Below are 23817 nucleotides of genomic sequence, written 5' to 3' on the forward strand. Positions count from 1 at the left end.
AGCCTTGCTACGAAAGGCTATAAGGCTATTAGAACATTCTGCCACTAGAAGGCAGAATGTTCTAACAAATTAAACAAAGGGTTCTCGAAGCTCGAGGGGATATAAATCCCCTCGAGCTTCGAGAAGCCTTTGTAGAACATTGGAATGTTGCTCTGCGGGCCTTTACTGGCCCGTAGAAGCAGGGAGCACTTCGTTGTCTGCAATGGAGCTCCCAACATTTCAATGTTCTAATAAGTGTTAAAGAACCTTCCCTGGACAGAGAAATACAGAGTACTAAAAGAATGGGAAATACCTTGAAATATGTGTGGGAATTGAACGCTAAAGAAAGAGCAAAATATTTGATGAGCACATTTTCTGTAAGGAGCAAGGCGGATAATACTGAATGGAGCACATGATAAAGCAAACAGCCCAATAATAGATTGAGCAAAATGTTGAAATGTTTCTTTTACGCCAAAAAAAGCTAAATGGGGATGTATGGGGGCATAAAAGTAAGATGCTTTTAGGTTTTTGGGGGTTTTGGGAAGGGTGCAGGAGGTGGCTGTCATTGAGGGGGTCAGCTAGTCATTTGTTGATAAGTGTTTTCAAGACTTTTGCCTGGTATGGTAGCAAGGAGATGGACTTGTGATGTGCCATTGTTTTCAAGTCAGCGCAAGGCTTTTCCAGTAGCAGTTGGATGGTGATGTGTTTCCATGCATCCAGGAAGGTGGCAGTAGTCAGGGAGTAGTTGAGATAAAAGTGACAGCAGTGCAGATGGGCTTGAGTCCTTTAGTGAATACGAAGGGTACAAGGGGGCGATGGGGTACCCGATTGGACAGAATGCATGGTGGTAGCAGGTTCCTGTGGAGTGATGTTGGGAAAGCAGTTCAGGGCAGCTGGTGTGTTTTTCTCATCCGGTTGGAGGACAGCGAGGGTGACGAGGTCCAGTTGAAGTGCGAAGTTGTTGGATATTGTGCTGATTTTGATGGTGAAGTAGTGAGAGAGTTGGGTGCTGAGTCCCTGTGGGGGGTGGAGAGACGATCATGGAGCTGGAGGTGTGGAGGTGAATTCCTTCATTATGGAGAGGAGTACTTTAGAGCTGTTCAATCAATCAATCAATCAGAGGAATTGTAAGCGCACTACTCACCCGTGAGGGTCTCGAGTTGCTGAGGGGGGCTTTTGTTTATCTGTTCAGACGAAGAGCCAGGTCTTGAGAGTATTCCTGAAGATGTTCAGGGATGGGGCGTGTCTGATGTCTGCCAGTAGCTCATTCCAGGTCTTGGCTGCGATGTGGGAGAAGGATCTTCTGCCTGCTCTGGCTCTGTGGATGCGCGAAGTTTCGGCCAGTGCGAGGTTGGAAGATCAGAGGTTTCTTTTGAATACGTGAATGTTGATTCTGTCATTGAGGTATTTGGGTCCGTTGTTGTGTAGGCATTTGTAGGCGTGGGTGAGGATTCTGAAGGTGATTCTTTTCTCCACAGGGAGCCAGTGGAGTCTTGGTAGGTGTTGGCTGATGTGTTCTTGCCGGGGGATGCCGAGGACGAGTCTCGCAGTGGTGTTAGAGCTGTTTTTGATCTATTTGCCAGAGTTGAGCAATTGTTGGATCTGAGTTGCTGATGGTAGTACCAGAGGGCTGATTTGTAGGTGTTTCTGTCGTTTTAATCATGGGTGTGTTGCCTTTGGTATTCCAGCTGTTTGTAGTGGTGGTATGGCGAGTTGTATGTCCTTTACGTACCACCTAGTTTGTGGTCTGATCAGTGAGGTAGCACTGGTTTTGAGCGGCATCAGGATGTCTGCGCAAGAGGTGATCCAGGAGTTAGAGATGGTCATAGATCAGGAAAGGGCAACTTGGTGTGGCAGGTGACTGGTTTGGAGTTCTGTGGTACAGTCTTCCTTAGGGATCTTGTTCTAGGTTTGTCTGGTTATTTTGGTGGGTACGGTTCCATGTTGATGGGAAGGTGAGGGTCGAAACAGAGGAGTGAGTGGTTGCTCCAAATGAGGGAGTTGTGTTTAATCGATGTGATTTTGGCTGAATTAGTAAAGACAGGGTCATGGAGACATTGGACGACGTGGGTGGGGTCCTTCATTCATTAGGTGACTCAAAGAATGTTTAGGTCTTCTAGGATGTTGTTGTTGTTCTGATCGGTGTGATCCTACGGGTAGAAGGTGAAATAACTGGGGAGGCTGAAGGAGTTGGAGTCAAGCAGCAGTTCGCAACAGTGTTTCCAAAGATGGATCTAGAAGCAGGAGGTCAGTACTGTAGGGCAGTTTTTAGGGTGGTTGCTGGTTGGGACTGAGAAAACAGCGGTAGACAAAGGAGCAACAGGCAAGTGATCTGCACGAGAAAATGCAGGAAAAGTGTCAGAGGGCCGAAGGGACACAGAAGGAGGCAAAAAGAGAAAAGCGTAGGAGGAAGGGATGAGTGAAAAGTGAGAGAAATGGGAAGAAAGTGAGAGAGTTGAAATTGGATAAGGAGAAAAAAGGTGACAAAAATGCAAGAGCTAGCTGAAGTGAAGGAGCAAAAAGAGGCAAAAGGGTAACAGCATGCAAAGGCTCAAAGCAAAAGAGGCACAAGGTGAAAATGAGTGCGAGAGTGCAAGAGTGTCAAAGCAAGAATGGCAGAGCAAAAAAGCACAAGGTGAAAAGGAATGCAAGAGTGAATGTAAAAATGTCGAAGTGAGAGAAATGGAGCAAAAGGGGCATAAGGAACAAAAAACAAAAGAGCAAAAGCAAAGGAACAGAAGAGCAAAAGCAAGAGTGAACAAGAGAGAGCAGCCAAGGCAGAGGGGAGAGGCAAGATTGTGAGGCAGATGGGCCTCAATCCTGAGCAGCGGAGGAGCACGGTTTTTGAGGACTGGGCACAGGTGAGAAGGGCAGGCACGGTCAGGCAGCACCTTCTAATCCAGTGCATATACAGTTTAGGAGCTGTTGTAATGCACGAAAAGGGAGGTATTGAAAGAGTTGTGGCATTTCCTAATAGCACGTTCAAGGGTTTTGGGTGTAGGTACTGGGTGATAGAGAAAGAAGGATTAGCTTGTTTGTGGACAATTAAGTAATTCAAAACTAATTTGAGATGCATATCGATCACAGATATTTGTTTGATATTTTTGACTACCCAGGGAGGTAGAAAGTGCACTGAACGTTTAGAAAAATAGGTGTTTCACTTATAGGAGTTTGCATTTAATTTAAAGTTGGTACCTGTATGTTCAAATGTAAACACATTTTGCTTATCACAGTTTCCAATAGAGATCAAAGGCATGCGCACGGATGAGGTAGATTGATTAATTGCAAGTGTGGGAGTGAGCTGCTACAGTGAGTTAACAGATTAGGAATGGAAGCCTAGCCTAGGTAGGACAAGGAGAACAGACTGACCATGCAATGCATAAGAGAACGTTTTGGTGCCCCATTGTTTTTAAGCAAACACTAATTACGTTATTGCATCAATGTCATTATGGAATGTTCTCCATAAAGTGGAGGGCTGGGTGTGATTTTTGAGCATGCATGCCACAGTGAGAGATGTATCCATTATACGTTGTACACTCTTCAAACAAATTTCACATGATTCATGTGACTTCCACTGTCTCAAACGAATTGCCCAAAATATTGGGGCAAACAAGCAGCAAGGGACGTTTGTGAGCCATTTGGTGGAAAGAGACTGGGAAATATGCTCTTGTGATAATGTATTATTAGGAAGAATGACCAGAAGCTAGGTTTATGAATCGCCTTACAACTAACGATGTGACAGAATTTGTTGCAGAAGGCCTGGCCCGCAATGGTTACCCGGAGTGTGTGGCGACAAACAGTGGATTGCAATTTACATCGAAGAGTATGGAAAAGTATGTGGGAATGCATGGTATCAAAATTCACAGTACGAAGTTGTACTATTCCAGCTAAAATAGGATGGTGGAGTGTTTCAAACGAGTTTTGAGTGAACATGTGCAGTTGATCTGAAAAAAGTGGCTTTGAAAGGAGGGTGGAAATGTGGTAGGAAAATTCTCTAGAACTACAGATCTGCCCCACATTAAATAATTGGAGAGAAACCATTGTATTTGTGGATAGGAAGAGTAATGTAATCAAAGGTTTGTCCCAGGTGGGTGGTCAGTCAATGTCCCAGGTGGATGGCCAGGAGAAGGATGAAAGTTTGTAATGATGTTGAGGTTTGGGAGATGGTGACGGTTATGGTGAAGGAAGAAAGGTATCAGCAGAGACATGTCAGAACATAAGGGTGTGCCTCTGGTGAACAATTTGATGTGAGTGAAGATTGGTGTGGGATCTAGGAAGGGAGAATCAAAATACTTCATAAAGTATTATAAAGGCACACAGACCCACAAAGGCAGTGGATGGAGGAGGTGGTAATGTAGGGAGTTTAACTTGGTGTAATTGTTTGGAGATCTCATTAGAAGAAAAAAGCCCAGAAAGTTCTACAAGAGAGGAGATGAGGAGGGATAGCACCTCAGTGTTAAGGAGAATCTTTTCACATCCACGGAAGAAGGGCACAACACATGTGCACACACACACACACATACACACACACATACATCAAAACAATAGATCTCAGGCATGCATACATTTTGCAAAAAAGATGCAGAGAACTCTGGGTAGTTCTCAAGTTTAGGTGGGAATCAGCTCCTCTCTAGAGCACTCTTAAAACCACTAACACTCTAGATTTGCTCACCTCAAATGTCTGCTTTTCTATCAAAGTCTGTAAGCATAGGGTATTCGTTTTACTTATACTGGGTGCTCCCTTGTGTCTAGAAAAAGCTATACCTATCTGAAGAGCTCTAATTAGAGCAAAACATGTCAGTGGTTGCTTTTATTCATTTTAGGTTGGCTTGGTTGGCATTTTACCAATTCAAAGCTGTTAAACTGTGCCTGGAATGGTAAAAGGCTTTTGTCGTTTTACAGTTCGGCATGGGTATTACTGTACTAGTCATATGCTTAAAGACTTTGCTGAAGAAATGGCACAAGGCATTGTTCCTTTCTGTCTCAGCGTGGATGGCACTATGCTAATCCTATGCTTAAAGACTTTGAGAGAAAAGCAGACGTTTGAGGTGAGCAAATCTAGAGTGTTGCCGGTATTTAGGGTGCTCTATACAGGAGCTGCTTTCCACCTAAACTTGAGAACTACCCAGAGTTCCCTGCAACTTTTTTTGCATAATGTATGCATCCCTCTATGCCTGAAAGGGTATTGTTTTGACTTATACTGGGTGCTGCCTTATGTTTGGACAAAGCTAAACGTCCCTGAAGAGCTCTAATTAGAATAAAACACCTGTCAGGGGTTTCTCTTTTTCATTTCAGGTCAGCTTGGTTAGTATTTTACCAATTCAAAGCTGTAATACTGTGCCTGGAGTGCTAAAAGGCATTTGTTGTTATACAGCTTGGCATAGATGGCATTGTGCTAGTACTATGCTTAAAAACTTTGCTGTAGAAATGGCAAAATACTTTGTCCCTTTCTATCTCTGAATGGATAGCACTGTGCTAATCCTGTGCTTAAAGACTTTGATAGAAAAGAAGATATTTGAGGTGAGCAAATGTAAAGTGTCGCTGGTGTTGAGAGTGCTCTATACTGGAGCTCCTCTCCACCTAAACTTGAGAACTACCCAGAGTTCTCTACTTCTTTTTTGCATAATTTATGTGTCACTCTATGCCTGAAAGTGTATTGTTTTGACTTATACTGTGTGCTCCCTTGTGTCTGGACAAAGCTATACCTTTCGGAAGAGCTCTAATTAGAGCGAAAGATGTGTCAGGGGTTGCTTTTATTCATTTCAGGTTGACTTGGTTGGTATTTTACCAATTCAAAGCTGTAATACTGTGCCTGGAATGGTAAAAGGATTTTGTCATTTTTCAGCTTGGTATACCTCTCCTTAAATCTTGCGGTAGCCTACTGGTTAGCCAAGTCTATTGATACCTGTCTGCCCTTGGCATTAAAATGCAGTTTTACTCACCATCCTCCGGCCCCATGGTTCAACAATGAGCTAAAGGCCATGAAATCAAAGTACAAGCACTTAGAAAGAAGATGGCATAAGACTTACTCCCTGAGTGGCAAGTTGGACTACAAGGCCTCTTTAAATACATATAATCTGGCATGTAAGACGGCGAAAATATATTTTGTTTCGAATGCTATTACCACCTAAGTGAACCATCCCCGGGCCTTATTCTCCATGGTCAAAAAGCTGGCAGGATCAAAAACGGCTCCGCTGCCACCAGCCCTAGATGATACCCAATGCAATGATATTGCAAATTATTTCACCGCTAAGGTTGAAACAATATACAGTTCACTAAAGACTTTCAATCCTGCGAATATAGTTAGTCCACCGACAGATGTGGCAAGCGGGAGTCATTATTCCTTAGCAGTTAAGATTTCTACATGGTCTCCTTTTGATGATGAATCTTTTTTGGACTGTCTAGCCAGGGTCAAATCTGGCTCTCCTTTAGACCCTCTCCCTGCAAACATTCTGCAACAGCTTTCTCGAGAGGCCCTTGGTATCCTCAAAGCACTTCTAAACGCTTCTTTACGAGAATCATGCGTTTCCTTAGAATGGAAGCGTGCAATGGTGGTTCCTTTGCTGAAAAAGTCTGGAGCGGATCCTATGGTCATGTCAAACCTCCGCCCTATCTCACTGCTGCCGGTCCTCTCCAAAATATTTGACGAAAGCACGTTAACTGTCAGCTCTCGGCGCATGTGGAAAGTTCGGGCTTTTTACACCCGTCCCAATCAGGATTTAGAACTAGTTTTTCTACTGAAACCACTTTGTTGGGGTCACAGAGAAGTTGTGCTCCTGCCTGGATAGAGGGGAGACGACGGCGCTCATTTTACTCTATCTGAGCGCCGCATTCGACATGGTGTCACATTCCATCCTTTTAAAGTCTCTCCAGTCATAAGGAGTCGTAGGGCCCGCGTTAACCTGGCTGTCCTCTTTTCTCAATGACCGTACATTTCAGGTTTTCTCTTCTAAATCTTCATCCACTATCAGGTCTTCTGCGTAGGGAGTTCCCCACTGGTCCTCTTTGAGCCCTGTGATCTTCAACATCTACGTGAGATCCCTGGCATCCATTGTGGAGAATGCGGGTTCATCCCTTTTCTCATACGCCGATGACACGCAAATCATCTTTTCTTTGTCCTTTACTAAAGAAAGGTTCTTCTTCCTCCCTTCAGGATGGTTTACGGCGGGTGTCGGAGTGGATGTGTGCTAATCTGTTAAATGGAGAGAAGACCGAGGTTGTCATCCTAGGTAAACACAAGCACCTTTCGGGGCCCCAACATTGGCCTTTGGAAATGGGCACTCTACCTCAACCGGTTACCCAAGTTCGTAACCTGGGGTCTCCCTTCGATAACACCCTCTCAATGCGGCAACAGGTGGTTAGCGTTGCTTCCACATGCTTTAATATTCTAAGATGGTTGCGGAAGATCATCTTGATGCTCCCAGAATCCACAAAAAGAACGGTGGTCCAGGCGCTTGGCACCTCGCGCCTGGACTACGGGAACGTTCTGTACCTGGGGGAAATCAGGAGGTGCTTAAGAAACTCCAGGTAGTCCAGAATTCCGCAGCCCGTCTTTTATGTCAGATCCCAAGGAGATCATCCATCTCTCCTGTCTTGCGGGATTTACACTGGCTCCGCATTGAGAGTCGTATTAAATTTAAAATCCTGTGTCTTATTTTCAAAATCAACCAAGGGTCTGCCCCACTTTATCTTCAGGAGATTGTCCATCCCTATGTCCCTCTTCGGCCCCTACGTTTAGCCACCCAAGGCAACTTGGTAACACCTAGCTGTAGATTATCCAGAATGGGTGGTCGTTCCTTTGCATTTCTCGGCCCCAGATTATGGAATTCTCTTCCCTGGTCTATGAAACAGGAACCTTGTTATCTTAGGTTCCGGCGAGATCTTAAGACCTGGCTTTTTTCTCAGTGATTAGCTATCCGGTTATTCAGTTGCAGTAGTCGAACTACCTGCGCCGGGAAACCCTGTCTAGGGTAGCTGTGTGCATTATAAATGTAATTACTAATAATAATAATAATAATAATAATAATGGCACTGTGCTAGTCCTATGCTTACAGACTTTGCTGTAGAAATGGCAAAAGACTTTGTCCCTTTCAATCTCGGCGTGGATGGCACTGTGCCAATCCTACACTTAACGGCTTTGATAGAAAAGCAGGCATTTGAGGTCTAGAGTGTTGCTGGTACTGAGGGAGCTCTATATAGGAGCTGCTTTACACCTACACTTGAAAACTACCCAGAGTTCTCTGCTACTTTTTTTCCCAAACAAGGAAATCCTGCACAAGACCGGTTACATCCACCTCAAAGGGGCCGGTGCAAGCAAATGGGTGTAGATCTCGTTGAATATATACAGAAGGATTCTGTGTCCAGTGTTGGGAATACATACAAGCTCACACCCCACACTTCAGTGATTAGTTACAAGCCCCTTGCGACTCAGGTACATCACTTTTTCCATATTAAAAGTGACATACCGGCAGCACAGGGGGCTTGTAAATAAGCCCTCCTTTTATAATCCAAATTGATTTATTTGGCTATGGGTTTCAAACACTCTGGGTCTTCATCACAACCTGATACAAATTCAGTGTGCCCAATCACTCCGAAAAGGGAAGGTAAACCAGTAAACATAAAAGACATATTGCGCAGCATGACGGTCACAGTCTTCAATAGCCAGATTGTTTGTGTTTCACTTTTTAATATACACTAAGTATCATTTTAAGATATACAAGATGAATAATTAGAAAAAAGAAAACAGGTTACAGGATAAAAATCTAATTTAGAAAAATTCTGCATTTTGCTTTTTTGCATATTGCAAATGTAAGATATTTGAAAATTCCTGTCTTTATCGCTGTCAAATGATAACACATCATAATTGCCCCTTGAAATTATTTTCAATCAGAAGTTGCAGTGTTTCATAAGGTGTGCATCTGTGCATGACTGTTGTCAGTATAACATGCATTAATATATAAGAAAGAGCCATGACAGCCCCTCACACATACACTCACTAACCCATACAGCCACTGAATCACCCACTTACTCATCCATACAGGTAGTCACACACAACTTCACACACACACACGCAGACACCCATACAGGTACTCTGACAACCAGTCACTCACCCAAACAGTCACTCACATACCCACTCCCACACCCATATCTCCCTTTAGACACCAACTGAAAAGACTGATACAGACATTCACACAACCAGTCACTTTTCAATACATTCACTGAGACACCTAATCACTCTCTTATACAGTCACCCACTGAATCATCCATACAGGGACTCGTACACCCAGTCATTCAACTATACACCTTGGTATGTATATATTCACTGAAAAAAACATAGGTTTTACTGACGTTATAGTTAGGAATTAGCATTTAAAAAACCTTAGAAATTCACTGAAAAAAACATAGGTTTCAGGGACGTTATAGTTAGTTGGACATTTGACTTATATAAAACCAGAGAAATTCGCCAGTTATAGTTAGTTGAGCTAACTTTAACTTGCGCGCCCGCAATGCACTGCTGATGACATCACATATTACATCACTCATGACATGGTCAGTGACATCACTGATGACATCACTCATGACATCTCAAATGACATCACTAATGACATCACTGATGGCATCATCCAATGAATGTGTGTTTTTGTAAAGTTTAAATATTTTTCATATATATCTATGCCAACAAGTTTTAAAGAATGAGTGGATTTACAAGTGCGTGAATGGATTATTTAGTAGGTGTGGTACTGACTGTGTAACTAAGTGATTGAACGCATCTTACTGAATACATGGGTTAGTGACTAAACTGTGTGAAACTCTGTATTAGTCTATCAGTTGGTGTGCAAGCGACTGCTTGGGTTGGTGAGTAGCTACATGACTGTCTATATAGGTTATTGATTTGTTGTCTGAGTATCTGTATGGGTGCCTGAGTGTCTGTGTGGGTCAGTGGACGGGGGTGTAACTCTGTGCAAAGATGTCTGAGTGGGTGATTCACTGGTTGTATGGATTCAAAAGTACATCTGGGAAGGGCTGTAGGGGTGAGTTAGTGTGTGAATGGGTGTGTTGGTGAATGAATAAATGTCTCATTGGTATATGTGTGAGTAACGACATATGGTTTAAGACAGTGTTGGAGTACACACATGACTATACATGAGAGTAAGTTATTTAAAGAGTGGGTGTATAAATGAATGTCTGCTTTTATTAGTGATTGTATAAGACAGTAAGTATATGTTAGTATCTGCATAAATAAGTGATGTGGTGCGTGTATACATAACTCAGTTGGTGTGTATAACTGTATACATAAGTAAATGAGTATGTAATTCATTCTTTGCATGACTGACTAGGTGAGTGAGTAACTCTATGGATGAGTAGTAGAGTGTGACTGTATGTATAGGGGCACGAGTACATATTATAGTACTGTATTGATGAGTAACTGTATGTATAAATCACTGCATGTGTGTATAGACCTAGGAAATAGTCAGTGGTATGTAGTATCTGGCATTGTTGTTTGTATTGTTTCAAAAATAGTCGTCTGTATTTTAGAGTGGGTGTATAAAAGTTTATATTAGACCATCAGTATGTGCATCAGATTATCATGTGGATGATGTCATTAGTGATGTCACAGACCATGTAATGAGTGATGCACTATGTGACGTCATCAGCAGTGCATTGTGGGCGAGCGAGTTATAGTTAGCTCAACTAACTATAACTGGCGAATTTCTCTGGTTTTATATGAGTCAAATATCCAACCAACTATAACGTCCCTGAAACATATGTTTTTTTCAGTGAATTTCTGAGGTTTTTTAAATGCTAATTCCTAACTATAATGTCTGTAAAACCTATGTTTTTTTCAGTGAATTTCAAAGGTTTTTTAAATGTTAATTTCATATTTTAATATTTATAAAACCTATATTTTTTCTAATTGTTTTTTAATATTTTGCAACTCTATTATCCTTTTTTTTAACTTAAAAAATTATGTAATGATTTATATCTTCCCCCAAAAATATGTATATATATTTTTTTTTTAGAAAACTGCAGTCCCGTACCAGTAGTCTACCAAGCTCGATCAGCACGCGAATCCTATCCACCACATTTAAAGGATGCGCATTTCGTATCCGACGGGTTTGTGGCACTGCGTCCTGCGTAACAACATATACATATGAGGTCGCGCCACCAGCTACTTTGGTATGCGACTGGTACGCACTACCAAGCCGCGTGTTATGTCATATACGTATGGGGCCGCGCCCACTGCGTGTTGCGTATGCAACGAGTGCACGCTGCCACATCCTATGTTACGTCATAGACGTACGGTGTCGTGCCGCGTACACCATACCTTTATTTTTTTTGTCTCAAAACTATATCTAAATAACTTTAAAGTGTATATGAGAACAAGCGATAATGAAAAATATTTTAAACATTTATATTTTTCTAAATGTGATAAACTTATATTAAAGTAAATATATTTTCTCAAAATCACGTCGAGTATGGTCTACTTGCGCTCTGGGTGCGCAATTGCCATGTGACCATAAAAAAAAGCATTTCATTAGTTCATAACATTTCCCATTGTAACAGTTGGAAAACGCCATTCATTTTAGTCAATCTCTGTACTGCATGTAATGTGTCATACCTCTTCTGCCTTGAGAGTTTTTTAAAAAACATTTTGCAATGTACACATTTCTTACACTGCACACAACATGCAACAATCATCTTCATCAATATTCATACTTTGTAAAGTATCCTTCCACCTGTGATAGCCATACACCTAAAAGTTACATAACCAAAGTTTTCTCCACTACCAGAGGTAACATGGTTACATACGCTGTCCACAACACAATGTAATGTAGTAGGGTCCAGAGGCAGTATCGTGCATAGATAATGAACACACGGACACAGATAGATAGTGGAAGGGGGTACGGGCACGTGCGCTCTACAGCTTTTTATTACCAGGGTCACATATCCAGTGACGTCTGTGCTGGTTGCATGTGAGGTGAGTGTAAAGCAGCCCTGAGGGAATGGTTGCTGGAAGCATAAACTACAACAGTAATCATTAGATTATACACACAGAGATTCAATATTAAAAGAACCAATAATTTGTGCTGCACTAAGATAGGGACAGTATATGTGAAATAATACAGAAATTTCCATCGTAAAACAACCATAACTTGTGGTATACTGAGACACAACCAATAGAACTGAAACAATACACAAAAAGATTATATCATAAACGCTCCATCAGTTCTAGTGCACTCACATAGCCACATCAAAAGCATTCAGCATGTGCACAGCCAGGGATGATGCGTGCTGCGGGCGATTCGTACTAGGAGCAACATCTGTTGCCATTAACACTGCATCATCTGCAATAATGACTAAATTTGAATTGTGAACACTGCTGTCTGCAGTGTAAGCCAGACAGAGCGGTCACCAAAGGCCCACAGCCACGTGGCATTGACTTGAGCGCCACAGTTTGCAGTACGCGAAGCAACAAAAAAGCATGTGCCGACCCAGCCATGATGCGTATGAGTGGTGCAGACAGAGCGCACTGTAGCAATGTCTTTTCCTACAGGACTGCCTCATCTACAATACTGACTCAATCTCAAATGTGAACACTACTGTCTGAAGTGTAGGCCAGAGAGAGCGTTCAGCAAGGGCAAACAGCCACATGGCATTGACTTGAGCTGTCCAGTTTCTCATATGCAAACCCAAAAAAAAGGTTGTGTGCGGAGCCTGTAATGATACGTATGCATGGTGCAGACAGAGCGCACTTGAGCAATGTCTTTTCCTACAGGACTGCCTCATCTACAATACCGACTCAACCTGAATGGTGAACACTGCTGCCTGCAGTGTTAATTGAAGGCAGTACTCACACACACATCCATGAATACTTTTTCAGCATAAATTACAGAAAACTTTGCAATAAATAAATCAAAAGAATTCGAAATCTGGTTTCCGCTGTCCACAATATAGACTATTCACCGTTCCTTTCCACTTGCAAAATACATTTGGCCATTGTACTAAACCTATAACTCATCTAAAACAAAATCTTCAAGCAAGTATACTAAAAGGATAATATGTATATTTCAATAGACGTTGTAGTTACTTGACTACTGGATTCTGTAATTAAACAAACAAACACCACTCGATCTGAATTGTGAACACTTCTGTCTGCAGTGTAGGCCAGAGAGAGCAGTCAGCAAGGACCCACAGCTACATATCGTGGACTTGAGCTCCCCAGTTTGTCATAAGAAAAGCAACAAAAAGCATGTGGGGAGCCTGTAAGGATAAATATGCATGGTGCAGACAGAGCGCACTGAAGTAATGACTTTTCCTACAGGACTGCGTCATCTACAATAGCGACTAGATCTGATTTGTGAACACCGCTGTCTGCAGTGTTAATTGAAGGCAGTACTCACACAGACAACTATGAATACTTTTTCTCACTTCCTCTTCACAAAATACAACAATATAAATTACAGAACACTCTACAATAAATAAATCAAAACAATTCGAATATTGATTTCTGCTGTCCACAGTGTAGACTAGTCAGTGTTCCTTTGGACTTGCAAGATGGATATTGTGTATATTTCAATAGACTTTCAGTTACTTGACAACTGGATTCTGTAATTAAACAATCACCACTTGATCTAAATTGTGAGCCCTGCTGACCGCAGTGTAGGCCAGAGGCACTGTTCATTAACGCCTCACAGCCACGTACCGTTGAATTAGAAAGCAGGGAGTTGGTTGCACCAGATCGGACGGGGTACACAGAAATAATCACAGACTTGAACTTCTGACATCCTCAATCATAGAATCAAGACCCTGTTTCACTGTCCGGACCTGCTGTACTGTGGTGTACTCCACCGACTGGTGTCAACCAAGCACAATAATCATGCGCAACTAGTAGCCACGCAAGCACAGAGTTTGATGCATCTCAACGGAGGGAGATCTATCAAAACCAAGCAGCAGGTAATATCGGACATTGCTCATTGTGGGATCAAGACACCGTTCCACTGTTGTGACCTAGAGTAGGTTGCACCTCGTTGAAGGGAGTACCTTCATCTCTAGACTCAGATGAAGTTCTAACATCGTCAATTGTAGGATCAAGACACCGTTCCACTGTTGAGACCTACAGTTGGTTGCACTTCGTCAGAGGGGGTACACAGAAATTATGACAGACTTTAACTTCTGACATCCTCAATCATAGAATCAAGACCCGTTTCAATGTTCGGACCTGCTCTACCGCAGTGTAGTCCAGAAACTACAGTCAACAAAGCCTGATAATCATGTGCAACAGGTAGCTAAGCAAGCACAGAATGTGATGCACCTCAACTGAGGGAGTTCTATGAAAACCAAGCAACAAGTAATATCGGACATCTTCCATTGTGGGCCCAAGACACTGTTCCACTGTTGTGACCTAGAGTAGGTTGCACCTTGTCGAAGGGAGTATCTTCATCTCTACTCTAAAATGAAGTTCTAAGATCATCCATTGTGGGATCAAGACACCATTCCACTGTTGGGACCTACAGTTGGTTGCACCTGGTCAGAGGGGGTATATACAAATTATCCAAGACTTTAACTTCTGACATCCTCAATCATAGAATCAAGACCCCGTTTCACTGTTCGCACCTGCTGTACCATGATGTAGTCCAGCGACTGCCATCAGCCAAGCCCAATAATCATTTGCAGCAGTTAACTACCGAAGCACAGTGTGATGCACCTCAATGGAGGGAGTTCTGTGAAAAGCAAGCAGGAGGTAATACCGAACATCGACCATTGTGGGATCAAGACACCGTTCCACTGTTGGGACCTTGAGTTGGTTGCACCTGGTCAAAGGGAGTACCTTCATCTCCACTCTCAGATACAGTTCTAACATCGTCCACTGTCTGGCAATGGAGATGACGGCGCGCTAGAATACCGGGACGCCGAGGTTGACATATCCGGATCAACACTACAGGCAACTGCCGAAAGGAGATACTTGCATGGTTTTCCCAAACGAATAGGAGGTGGAATACACTGACTGTGTAGAACGAATTCCACTTGCCCAAGGTTGAGCCTTGTCCAACATATATTTACAAAAAACATAGAACTAAATCTGGGAAATATCGAGAACCCTGATCGCTGGGCTTACTGGAGAAGGAAAATCAAATAAAGAGAGAAGTTACTTATGGGAAAATACTAAATATTATTTTGGAACATGATACGCCTTGATAGATCAATTGCGCCCTGAAGAAGTTCTGGTCACAGAACGAAACGCGTTGGCTGGTGTCTTGTCTATAAGTGGATCATTAAAAGAACATTGAATTTTGTACATCACGACTCAGCGTCTATATAAGAGGATATTTGAAAGATTTAAAAGTCTCTTATGATCGGAGGAGACCCACTCTTTTAGCGGTGGTTTTTCATTCAGGACAAATATAGACTTTTTACCCAGGTTTTGGGTAATGCTCTTGGGACAGGGAGCATTTGGAAAATGCACGCTGGTCTATTGAAAAGTGAATAATTTTGTGATATTTGGATTTGTGCTTTGTTTTTTGCTGGAGTGGTCCACTGTCCGAACTGTGGTGCTATAACATCGTCCACTATGGTATCAAAACACCGTTCCACTGTTGGTACCTGTTGGACTACTGTGTTAGTAGTATACAGAGGACCCCACGGTGCTGGGCCTAAGGCTGGGCGCTGGGTACCTGTGTTGTGGTAGCCAGCACTGATCTCAGGAGCCTTCCGACCTTGCAGACCTCGGCCCAGGAGCTGCCGCTGGCACGTGGTGGGCCCTCATTCACATAATGCGGTAGCGAAAGGTGAACTGTGGGCATATGTGTGTCGCAGCAGCCAATACAATTTCTGGATACCAGCAGGCTGAGAGCATCACTCACACACCCGCCTTCGCTCACGGGTTTAGCCTCATGGAGGTGTAAGCTGCGCAGACCTGGCAGACATGTTCGCCATTCCTGAGCAAAACCACACCCACACAAACGTGCATTTTATTCATACCCCTACGCTAGCCTTGCATATGCCGAGCCAGCCCACTACGCTAAAGAATTAGGGAGGGAGGGGGCATGTACGCGCTATGTTTTCATGATCTTCCCTACTGACTGTACTATCATGGTTGCGTCCACTGTCTACTTCACTCAATAGACCATAACTGTATGTTCACATGTACATGTCTGTGCTCTTCATACTCAGGTCTGTCCAGCACATCCCCTCAACACTTAACATTGTATACTTTTATAATAGAAAATCACTTCCCACCTTTGCAAATACTTTGCTCCCATCTCTCCCCGCATTCTGCATTGTGTGGCAGAGGTGCCATGCCATGTTTGGTTTGTATACATGGCTAGCCAAGGTTCTCACAGTACGTACTGTTGTTGTGTCTGCTAGGTGTACATGTTGTTTGTCATGTTGCATGTCATTATATAAGGAACCGCATTTATTCACGAGCAGAGGTTTCTCCCATTTACATATCGCTGTCTTAAAGAGGATAGAGAACTTTTTCTCACAGGTGAAAAGTGCGACCACAATGGCACTCATTCATTACGATCCAAGAATGTCCAACTGCACGACACTTCTAAGTTTACAGCCCCCAATCTTGCGTGCTTTCTTAAAACCATGCCAACTCCCACAATCAGCCCAGCATTCACACAGCCTTCTAACAGCACTTATCTGCTTCTCAATAACATGCACTACTACAGAATATGAGCTGGCATACCGTTTGTCCTTACTGTTTCAAACTGAGTAACTTCCTGTGGCAATGTCTATTCCCACCCACACAAAACATCTCCCAAACTTCAACTTGACCTTCAAAACCTACTTTGAAAACAGATTTCATTAAACTAACCAAACTGAAACAGCTTTTGTTCAGAACAGAAGTGTCCCTAACTTCTACAAAAGAAATTTATCGACTGCAGATAACATGAACTTCAAGTAAAATGCAGTCCCTTTTAAATACGAACCTCCCATTGTACTTTTTAAATTGTTACACAATTTTCAACACATCTCGCACTCCAGTCTGGCACACTTTTTTTTAACACGGTCTCCCCCGGCCTTCTCACACTCTTCCAAACCGTTTTTGGTATAATATCAGACTTCATTTATTCGATCATCTATGGAATAACAGGAACAGTGCCCATAATTCTCGCTCTCTTATCGGCCATCCTACTACTATTTTTGCTTCTAAAGAATGGCTGTGCTCCTTGTGCAAACAACAATGTCCGACAGAATACGCCTCTACGCTAAGCTACATCAATACTGTCAAAAAATGGAACAACATGACATTTATGTACACATGTGCAATTTGCATACAACCATCTTTTTATTGCAAAACTTGCCCATTCGACTGACGAATTGATCTATGCCTTGCTAACATCCCAACAATCGCTCCCGATATCCAGCAAGTGGTAATCAGACAAAATATCGAAAGAAAAATATCGGAAAGACAAAATATCGAAGTTAAAATATCGAAGGTCACAAATATAGGAAAGCAAAAATATCGGATACAAAAATATCGGAATAGGTAAGTTATAAAAAATATCGAAAACAATAATATCGTATGACAAAATATCGACAAAAAAAAATATCGTGTAGTAATGGAAATAATCAATAGTATAGGAAAAAGTAAAATAATTGTATATAAAATGTAGTAAAAAGAGGTGTATCCTTAAAAAATTTTTTTTTATAAATAACTTAATTTAAAAAACATATCTAGGATTAGGAGCGGGTTATTGGGTTTATAGGGGATAAGGGTGGGAAGTAATGTAATAATAATTAATTAATTAATATATGTTATTAAATATTCCTCAATTATACCTAATTGGTAATTATTTATAATTAATTAGTTAATTAATTAAGATCATAAAGTCCATATTATTAATTCCTAATTAATTGTTAATGAATTAATATTAATTAAGAAATTATGTTAATGTCTTTAAATAATTTAACATATATACTTTTTTATTTTTATTAAAAAAAATTATAAAAATAATTTTTTATAAAAACATTTCTAGGTTTAGGAGCGGGTTATTGGGTTTATAGGGGATAAGGGTGGGAAGTAATTTAATAATAATTAATTAATTAATATATGTTATTAAATATTCCTCAATTATACCTAATTGGTAATTATTTATAATTAATTAGATAATTAATTAAGATCATATAGTCCATATTATTAATTACTAATTAATTGTTAATTAATTAATATTAATTAAAACATTATGTTAATGTCTTTAAATAATTTAACATATATACTTTTTTATTTTTATTAAAAAAATGTATAACAATAATTTTTTATAAAAAAAATTCTAGGTTTAGGAGCGGGTTATTGGGTTTATAGGGGATAAGGGTGGGAAGTAATTTAAAAATAATTAATTTATTAATATATGTTATTAAAAATTCCTCAATTATACCTATTTGGTAATTATTTTAACTTAATTAGTTAATTAATTAAGATCATATAGTCCATAATATTAATTACTAATTAATTGGCAATTAAATAATAATAATGAGTTAATTATATTATTGAGGTTAATTATTTCTACATATTTTTTTTGGGGGTTATTTTACATTTTATAAAAAAATTTTTTACAAAAAACATATCTAGGTGTAGGAGTGGCTTTTTGGGTTTATAGGGGATAAGGGTGGGAAGTAATATAATAATAATTAATTAATTATTAAATGTTTATCTATATTTCGAATTTTTAGCTAATTGGTAATTAATGTTAATTAATTAATTAATCAATTAAGATCATATACTAGATATAATTATTTACTCATTAATTGTTTTTGGGTAAAGGGGTATTTGTTGGGTTCAGGGTCAGTTTTCAGTTTTTGGGTAAAGGGGTATTTGTTGGGTTCAGGGTCAGTTTTCAGTTTTTGGGTGAAGGGGTATTTGTTGGGTTCAGGATCAGTTTTCAGTTTTTGGGTGAAGGGGTATTTGTTGGGTTCAGGGTCAGTTTTCAGTTTTTGGGTGAAGGGGTATTTGTTGGGTTCAGGGTCAGTTTTCTGTTTTTGGGTGAAGGGGTATTTGTTGGGTTCAGGGTCAGTTTTCAGTTTTTGGGTGAAGGGGTATTTGTTGGGTTCAGGGTCAGTTTTCTGTTTTTGGGTAAAGGGGTATTTGTTGGGTTGAGGGTCAGTTTTCAGTTTTTGGGTAAAGGGGTATTTGTTGGGTTCAGGGTCAGTTTGAAGTTTTTGGGTAAAGGGGTATTTGTTGGGGTCAGGGTCAGTTTTAAGTTTTTGGGTTAAGGGGTATTTGTTGGGTTCTGGGTCAGTTTTCAGTTTTTGGGTGAAGGGGTATTTGTTGGGTTCAGGGTCAGTTTTCAGTTTTTGGGTAAAGGGGCATTTGTTGGGTTCAGGGTCAGTTTTTAGTTTTTTGGTAAAGGCTATTTGTTGGGTTCAGGGTCAGTTTTTAGTTTTTGGGTAAAGGGGTATTTGTTGGGTTCAGGGTCAGTTTTCAGTTTTTGGGTAAAGGGGTATTTGTTGGGTTCAGGGTCAGTTTTCAGTTTTTGGGTGAAGGGGTATTTGTTGGGTTCAGGGTCAGTTTTCAGTTTTTGGGTAAAGGGGTATTTGTTGGGTTCAGGGTCAGTTTTTAGTTTTTTGGTAAAGGGCTATTTGTTGGGTTCAGGGTCAGTTTTTAGTTTTTGGGTAAAGGGGTATTTGTTGGGTTCAGGGTCAGTTTTTAGTTTTTGGGTAAAGGGGTATTTGTTGGCTTCAGGGTCAGTTTTTAGTTTTTGGGTACAGGGGTATTTGTTGGGTTCAGGGCCAGTTTTCAGTTTTTGGGTAAAGGGGTATTTTTAGGGTTCAGGGTCAGTTTTTAGTTTGTGGGTAAAGGGGTATTTTTTAGTGTTCAGGCTCAGTTTTCAGTTTTTGGGTAAAGGGGTATTTGTTGGGTTCTGGGTCAGTTTTCAGTTTTTGGGTAAGGGGGTATTTGTTGAGTTAAGGGTCAGTTTTTAGTTTTTGGGCAAAGGGGTATTTGTTGGGTTCAGGGTCAGTTTTTAGTTTTTGGGTAAAGGGGTATTTGTTGGGTTCAGGGTCAGTTTTCTGTTTCTGGGTAAAGGGGTAATAGTTGGGTTCAGGGTCAGTTTTCAGTTTTTAGGTAAAGGTGTTATTTTTGGGTTCTGGGTCAGTTTTCAGATTTTGGGTAAAGGAGTATTTCATGGGTTCAGGGTCAGTTTTCTGTTTTTGGGTCAAGGGGTATTTGTAGGGTTCAGGGTCAGTTTTGTGTTTTTGGTGTCCAGTTCTACAGGGTAAAAATATAATTATTTTACATTCAGTCAATCAAAGGAAATTATACATATATAACATTACACCAACTCCAATTTACTGTAGACTACAGTTGGAATATTATTTTATAATTAATTAGTGTCCAGCACATATTACAATTTAATGTAGAATGCAGTAGGAATATTAATTCTTATTTTATCAGTGTGCAACACCTACTCTAATTTAATGTACACTGGATTTGGTATATGATTCATTACATTATTAGAGTCCAACATATACTCACATTTAATATACAGTTAAAAATTATTAATAAGATTGATACTTTCTTGTAAGATAATGATACAAATTGTTCAACATGATTGTAGAAACTTTTATTTTATTAATGTTTTAACAAAAAAATTTTTTTTTCATAATAACATATTTTTTTAACATTTCCTTTCAAAACATTTTTTATAAACACACTCAAAAACAACTATACAGAATCATTATTATTTTTTAATCTTTTTAACAGAAATTAACATTCTTTCTTATCTCTTTTACATATTGTTATGTCAGAAAATAAATATAAATATCACAAATATTTTTCCATTAAGCATTTTTCTGCTTCATTTGTGAAGATCAAATTTTATAATATAAATAACACATTTTTTTACTCTTTTACATTATTTCTTTTTGTGACAATTTACTTATATTTTTAAACATTGTTAACATAAACATTATTGTTTTCATAATCTTTAATTATTACATTCATGTACATTTTTGTTTATGAAATCTTAGTAGGATTAAATAAAATATTTTTTCACAATAACATAAATTAATAATTTTTTTTTACATATTTGGTTCAGTATAGATATTATATTTTACACTTGGGACTATTTTATTGCTTTTTGGTGCTTTCTTTTGTAACCGGGTTAGGTAGTTTTGGGTTATTTGGAAGAAGGGCTGATCGCGGTTGGGAGACACTTCACGTCGCTGCAGGTAAGGGTGATTTTATATGTTGTATGTGTATTATTATGATGTTTTTAGACTAGTGACCTTATATTTAGTGTTGTTGAATGTGAAGGAGTTATGTTTTAGATTTTGAAAACAGATATTTACGTATAGTATATACACGTCGTGTTAGTTAGTTAACTAATTATTTATAGAGTGAATTTAAGTCTTTTAGGGTATATCTAACATTTAATCATCAATGTTAATATGTTGGTATGTAATTATTTGCTAATTAATGTGGGTGGGAATGTCTGTTTTCTATGTTTTTGTCATAGGTGTGCGCTACATCGGAAGTTCCGGGTTTCTTTAAAGGAAGTGTTTGTTTTTTTCATTCAACACTGATTTACAAACACTTCTTTACATTTTTCGGGTTTCCAGGAGCGATTCTTTCATTTTACTACTTTTTCGGGTTTTTTATGGTAGTTCGATGGCTAAGGACCGCGTGGATTTCTTAATTTTTGAACAGTTGTATTTTTACATTTTTTTGGGGGTTAATTTTGCACTACCTGGATTACTTTGGTGGAGAAGGACGTTATTGGATTGACAACATAATTGGTAAGTCATTGCTTTCTATTTTTGTGTGGGTGGGTAATGTCATATTTATTATGGAATTGTTTTTAACTTGTTAATTTGTTTTAATGTGTGCATATATTAAAATAATATCTTTATATATTGCATACATTAAATACTTTAGAAGCTCACGTTACATATTTTTCCATACTTAGGTGCTACTTTTGGTGTTTTATAACTGTTTGAGAATTATTTACAGTAGTGTTTTGGCTATGATGTTTAGGTATTCTATGCCTTTTGTATTAGGGTAAAGTTTAACTTGTTCTTCCAGGTACTTGTGCATTTGTTTATTTTGCTTGGATGTTTTTGGGACAAGTTCTGTTACAGATTGGTCCATTCTAAATTCTTGATAGCTCTGTTCTTTCTGTAGGCATTTAATGAATTTTTCTAGAGTAGGTTTGGTTCTGCCAGTTGATTGTACAAATGCATTGTGCCAACCTTCCATGGCATTGTTAGTTTTTGATCCCCCGTTAAGGGTACTATTGTACACGTTCCACCAGGGTATGAGGAATTTTGGATTTCGTCTGTGGCCAGATCTGTGGAGTCTGCCTACCCAGGTGTCTTCAAAGTAATCGAGAAAAGGACCTAATCTAGCTTCGTTTTGTTTGTAGAATGGACTATCTATAATAATGTTGTAATGTTCAGCTACATCTGTTGAAGGGACATAGGCAAGTGCAATTAGTTTTTTGATTTGGAAAGCAAATGATGAATTTGTAGCATATTCGACACTTAGGGTAGTTTTTTGAAGGTGTCTCCATAAACACTGGTTGAAATGATAATAGCAGCCTTGAATGCTGGTATGGGGGTGGATTTTTAGAATAGTTGAGAGCATTGCATGCTCAAAATCAAGAATGATTTTTTCTGGAGAGAAATCATTCGTTTTTTGTTTGATGACATTTAATAATTCCATATATGTAGAATTGTTTTTGTTAGGCAATAGTGCATATAGCAAAGGGATGTTGCAGTTGTGGTAGAGGCCATGGATTGTGAATAATTGGAAGAATGGTTTGGGACAGATGTTAAATGTTCCATCCATCATCCAATATTGGCTTTGCTGAAATTTCACTAAATTCATATTGGTACCAAAAATTATAAGCCTGTTGTCATTGCTTTCGTTGTCATAAACTATAAATGGTTGTTTATTTAAAGTTATTATTTCGTTTGCAGTAAAATTTATATCCTGATATGTTCTGGGAGATGGTGTGAAGCAGTTGTAGCTTTTTTGGTTCGTGCTATAGTTCTTTTTAATGATAGGATATTTGGCATTTGGGTTGTGGCTGTTTTGGGGATTTTAGGAATGGCTTCTTTTAAAATGACATTTGTTTGCTTTTGGGAACCGGTACTAGCTTCTTTTATACTTTCCATAGCTGTTCTAACTTCTATTTCTGTAATATTAGGTGGATGATTGTGTTCCCTAGTATATAGTACTGTAGCTTCTCTAGTTGTTGCTCTTCCATAGCACTTGTTCGAATAATATTTACAACATTTCCAATTAACTTTCATGCCATATTGCTTTTCCTGTGTGTACGTGTAACCCATGTAGCATAGTAATAATTTTCCTTTTTGGCTGGTCACAAATTTGGCTCCTTCGGTCATTTTGCACTTTGTATATCTATAAAATATATATATAATAGTTAATGTCAAATTAAATGTGATAAATAATGTATGTTAGTGATAAGTAGGAATTTTTATACTTACGTGTTTTAGAATGTACAGCAAAACTTAGGAGTTTCTTGCTTCTTTAGTTGAGGATAAAGGGTTGTGATGTTGTTGTAGCTGTTATAAGAAACATGAAAGTAGTATATTATTAATTAATGTTTAGGTACATTTGCAATGTTACAGCTCATTTCTACTACAAAAGTGTATCTTCATGATTGACATTGTGAAGATACTTACATATTTTTTTTGGTTGGTATTTGGCAGTATAATTGTTTCTTCAGCTTCTGGAAAGTAGTTTGTAGTGTTATCTTAAAAGAATAAGGAACATATGAGTTAGTTTAATCACCATGTTGGTAGGTTTTTTAAAACATTATGTGGTAAATATGTTCTTTAATATACTTACTTTGTTATTTGTAT

This window comes from Lissotriton vulgaris, chromosome 2_1 (assembly GCF_964263255.1).
Source record: "Lissotriton vulgaris chromosome 2_1, aLisVul1.2, whole genome shotgun sequence".
Classification (NCBI taxonomy): Eukaryota; Metazoa; Chordata; class Amphibia; order Caudata; family Salamandridae; genus Lissotriton; species Lissotriton vulgaris.